Genomic DNA, 5318 nt, shown 5'->3' with positions numbered 1-5318 from the left:
CAAGAAAATTTATCACTACCAAAATAACCATCTTTGTGCAAAATTTCTAGACCCTTAGAACTCATGTGACCTAATATTTTGTACCACAAATCAGTTTTGTCACTTAAGACAACATTCACAGAATTTTGCACACAAGATTCACATTCAGCATGACAAACATACAAGTTTCTCTTTTTGGCAGCTTTGAAAACCACTAAAGACCCTTTCATAATTTTCATAACCCTGTTTCCCCATCTACCCTGTAAACCATCATCTTCTAACACGGCACATGAAATCAAATTATGACATAAATCGGGAACATGCCTCACATTTTTCAAAGTTAACACATAACCAGAATCAAATTTCAGCGATACATCACCAAAACCAGCAACTTGACACAATTTTTCATTTGCCATAGAAACAGACTCATGCTTCACTTCTTTATATTTAGAAAATAGATTTTTAAATGGGGACATGTGGAAAGTGCACGCAGAATCAACTAGCCATTCATTCTCACACAAAGAAGTTGAATGCACAGAATTCACCATAGACACATCACATACCTCAGTCATAATAAAAACATCACCCATGTTTTCACTACTAGAAGCTATATTAGCATGGTCATCATGCTGATTTTTGAAATCTTGGTTTTTGTTTTGCTTGGGCATAGAACACTCTCTAATATAATGGCCAGTTTCACCACAATTATAGCATTTTCTATTCTTGGGTCTCGACTTGGATCTCGCCTTACTCTTACCTCTGTTTTTAACAGAAGATTGGTTGTGGTTGTTTGAAGGTTTTTGATTCTGAAATCTGTTTTTAGACTTTCCTCTAACAAACATGACCTCTCCAGAATTATTACCACTCTTATTTGTTTTTAAATCTATCTATTTGCTTTTCAGGCCGTTCACGACAGTTTCTAAACTTACCTGATCTCTACCATACTTAATAGCAGATTTAACATCACTGTAAGAATCAGGTATGACATTTAAAAGAACAATAGGGGTGTAATCATCAATATTCTTATATCCTGTTTGCTTAATATCTTGAACTAATTTAGTAAACACATCAAGGTTTTCATCGATGTCCTTGTTTAAGTCAAGTTTGAACCGGAAAAATTTCTCAAGAAAAAACAATTTACTGGGCAACGAAGTTTCAGTGTAAAGTTCTTCTAATATTTCCCAAAGTTCCTTAGCCGATTTCAGTTTTACCAACTTCTCTTAACACAGAGTCAGACAAGTTCAGAATTATAGACGAATAGGCAAACTCATCCATTTCAGCCCTTTTTTCAGGAGTTTCAACAGCAGAATATGACAAGTCTATCGCTTTGAAAACTCTTTGTTGTACCAAAATACCTTTCATTTTCTGCTGTCATATTGAAAAATATTTTTTTCCATTAAAAGGTTCGAGATTATATCCAGTCATAGCCATTTTCAAAAAACACAATAGTTAACAAAAAAGCAAATTTTTCACATAGAAAAATTTCAATCACACGGGATCAAAACGAACACAGCGAAAGTAACTTTTAGCCACGGTAATGGAAACACAACAAGCACATAAAACCTAGAGTTCTACGAGCAGCAAATCCCAGCACATAAATCCGCGGCAAACAGTTACGCTACAAAAAAACAGTAAAAAGAGGTTCCAGCCAATGTACCAGAGCGAAACCCTAAGTAAGAGTTTCAAATTCCGACGAACCGACAGTGACGGCACGGCGGACAGTGACCTATGGCTCTGATACCACTGTTAAGTGACCATCGGTGATGCCGTGCCTTCAATCTCTGGATGGCAGACCTGCAACTTTCAACACAACAAGAAACAATACAATATGATATGATAGGATAAAAAACGGGGCTCACACGAACTGATTTTGGCCTCTCCAAATACGTAGTAAACCAAGGCGAATACCATAAAGGTTTCCCTTCTTATAACGTGAACAAACGAGAGAGAAACACACAGAATAGCACGAAGCAAATAGAACACCGAAGACACTCAGTCACCGAAGGAATACACACACGAAGCAACCTTTTATTTTCTCTCAAGTCTCACGCTCTCTCCGCTCTCAAGTCGGCAACTCACAATTTTTGGGGGGAGGAAGAAAACGTTAGGCGGCTACTGATGGAAAGAATGAAAGGAGGGTTCTCATTGTTTTAAGCCCTATAGCCCATATATAAATAAGGGTGGAAGGGGAAGGGCCATAGTAATGGGCCGGAGAAAAATTGGACCAAACCCAACATTATTTAATTGAGAAATTTAAGCACATTGGGTAATTTAAATAGCACTGCTATATAATTGAGAAAGATCCTAATTTAAGCAAACGGGGTAAATTGTGAGAGACGAATTGACCCGTCTCACGGATTTTTATTTTTTCAAAAAAAAAAAAACAATAACTCGTACAGACATATCCTGAGATTTCGGCCCAATTAAACGGAATCCTGCAAAATCAAGACTTGTGCATGATCTACTGCAAATAGCCTTCTCAGTAGTTAGTATAAAAGAAAGGCTAGTATTGCTTCTTGAACATTGCAGCATAATTCAGTCGTCTCTGTTCCTCTCTAATCTTTCTTCTCTTCTTCGTCTACAATTTGGATCAGATCGGCTATCTCGAGTATGGAAGAATCGAGAATTGAAGACTCGTATCATCATACAATTACGTTTGGGGACTTGGCTTAAAATCTTCGTTTCAAGATAATAATTATACTCTTTTTTTTAGTATTGTTATTGTGGAGATATAGGATTGAATTTTAGCCCTTCTCCAAACGTATTTGTGTCATTATATTTATATTCAAGAATGACGAATTCATCGGGTCTTATTTCATGTATCAGGTATGTGCGTGTTGGGTTTTTTTTTTCTACTGATTCTGGAGTTTCTTGAGGGTGAAATTATGATTTTTGTGAGAAAAAATTTTCAGTTTCCAATCAATCTTGTGTGACTTTTATTCAAACCGATCTTGAGAGATTTTTTAGGCACATATTGAATTCGGGACTTTCTTGTACTCCACTACCGTACCGTAAATATCGGTATATAATTTTTCTATATCGATACCGATATCGAATATGAAAAATTTCATACCGGATACCGTACCGACACCAAAAATTTTGTCGGTATATACCGACATTTTTTCGGTATATCGAACTTAAATATTAAAAAAATAAAAAAAATTATTTTCGGTATTTACCGAAAAAAATAATTACGTACCGATACCGATGCCGAAAATTGATACCGTACCGAAATTTTCGGTATATCGATTTTTTCGGTAATTTCGGTATTTTTTCGGTACGATATTTCGGTATTTCGATATTTCGGTATATTTTCCCACCCCTACTTATGTACCTAAATATATTTATTTAACGATGATGTCCAATTTATGATTTATTTTCACCACTCGAATTTTCTTCTTTTTTTATCTTGAATTGAAGAAAAACAAACAAAAAATCTTGAGCATCGAATGATTTATTGTACAATCTCTCGGATTGAGTACTATAAATTATATGGTTGAAATATTAGTTCCAAAATTTTACATGTTGATTTTGGTCGAGTTGATCACATCGACCAAGAATTTTGATTTTTTCTTCTTTGTTTGTTTTTTTTTTAAATGATTTTTTTTCCGAGTCTTTCTTGATTTTGAGATCATAGTTTTATTTATTTTTATTGATTTATTTGCCAGTGAATTTCAGTTTGGAAGACAATAAAAAATTATTTTTTTAAAAAACGGGAATCGGATAGGAAAAACTGGACAATGGCCCGGTTGATTAGCGCGGAAACCATTAAAGTTGCTTGGCCACTCTCATAGATTGGTATTAATGCTCTAGGAAATACGAAATCAGAGTTTAGACTTTTCAGAAGGTGGTTAATCCTATATATGAAGAAAATAAGGCTTGAACAAATACTCTTCAAAATAATATTTTTATTAGGATTGACAAAAAATATCAAATTTTCCATATACCGAGATTACCGTATCGAAAAAATACCGAATTTTCGGTATACCGACGATTTCGTTATGGTACTGTAATGATACTGAATTTTTCGATATGATAACGATATGAAATTTTAAAATTCTGATGTATACTAGAATACCGAAATACTGAAAAAATATATAAAAATTAAAAATTATTTTTAAACAATAAATTTATAAAATTTTTAAAATATAAGTTTTTTTTGGTATAAAAAGATATATACCAATACCGTTCCGAAATCTCGTTATACCGTATAATTTTTGTATGATATCGGTATAAAATTTTATAACTTAATTTTCGGTACGATACGATACAATATCATACATCACCCCTAATTTTCATCATGTTTTTTCTTCCACGCCATTATACATAGATGTACTGCGAGATTATACACAATAAGCCTATCTAAAAGAAGGAAAAAAGATAAACGTTTGGCTAGAGGACATCCAAGTTTGTGTCCAATTTATAGAAGAAAATCCTTTCCAAAAAATGTGACAAAATTATAACTAATGTCAATTCTCCCTCTCGAGTTGTCGCATAGATGTCTCTAATGCCCATGTGTATCTCTATTGTACTGAATGTCCCTCTAGTGACAATTTCTCTATTCTTGACCCTGAGTCAATAATCATACTCAAAAAATGATATTTAATTATTTATAACAAAATTAATCTGCTCTCGTTGAGAGTCGAACTCAAGACCTCCCGCTTACTAAACGGGTGCTCTAACCAACTGAGCTACGAGAGCCTATTGTTTGATGGGCCTATTTTTTTTTCCTTTGAGAGGATGGCCTTTATGTACCATTGAAACAATTATTTCGAATATTATTCTTATTTTTGTCAAATTCATATTTATTTGTTTTTTATTTATTTGCTTTATTTTCTAACATCAGCTCTTTATTCCACTAACATAGAAACCTCTGTTTCAGGTATTTTTTTAGAAATTGTAGCTTGTAACGCTGAAAAAACAGAAAGTGATATATATTAGTTCATAATACTAGAATTGAAAATAGACCGAGCGAAAGGTCATTTACTAGTTTGCCATTTGATTTCAATTTAAAATCAATGTAGCCACATCGAGTTTCATTTGAAATGAACTATTTTAAGCTTAATCTTGTCTCAAATCAGAATTCAAACTTTAGTTAAATTCACTACAAGTGATTTCTATCAAGCTATGGCTTGGACGTGCCCGAGCTTGAACTCTTTCAATTTTTTTAGAACACATAAGAAAAATTTACCTGTCAACGAATAACATAACTTCGACTGTTTTTCAATAGTTTCAAGCATGAATTTTTATTCACATCGACCAACAAGGTTTTGATTATTTTTTTACCCAATGAAGTATAGTAAACAATAATAATGGGAAAATGTTTGCATAAATCATCT

At 33.4% G+C, this 5318-nt stretch overlaps 1 non-coding gene across 1 annotated transcript; it reads right to left on the bottom strand.

Moving 5' to 3' along the window:
* Positions 1 to 4606: 4606 nt before the first annotated feature.
* Positions 4607 to 4680, bottom strand: TRNAT-AGU (transfer RNA threonine (anticodon AGU)). The gene has a single exon. It is a non-coding gene; the product is annotated as a tRNA-Thr (tRNA).
* Between the last annotated feature and the right edge of the window lie 638 nt (positions 4681 to 5318).

The sequence above is a fragment of the Primulina huaijiensis genome, chromosome 1 (assembly GCF_012295235.1).
Source record: "Primulina huaijiensis isolate GDHJ02 chromosome 1, ASM1229523v2, whole genome shotgun sequence".
Lineage (NCBI taxonomy): Eukaryota > Viridiplantae > Streptophyta > Magnoliopsida > Lamiales > Gesneriaceae > Primulina > Primulina huaijiensis.
Note: the sequence above shows the minus strand (reverse complement) of the source record. Positions and strands in the feature narration are given on the sequence as shown.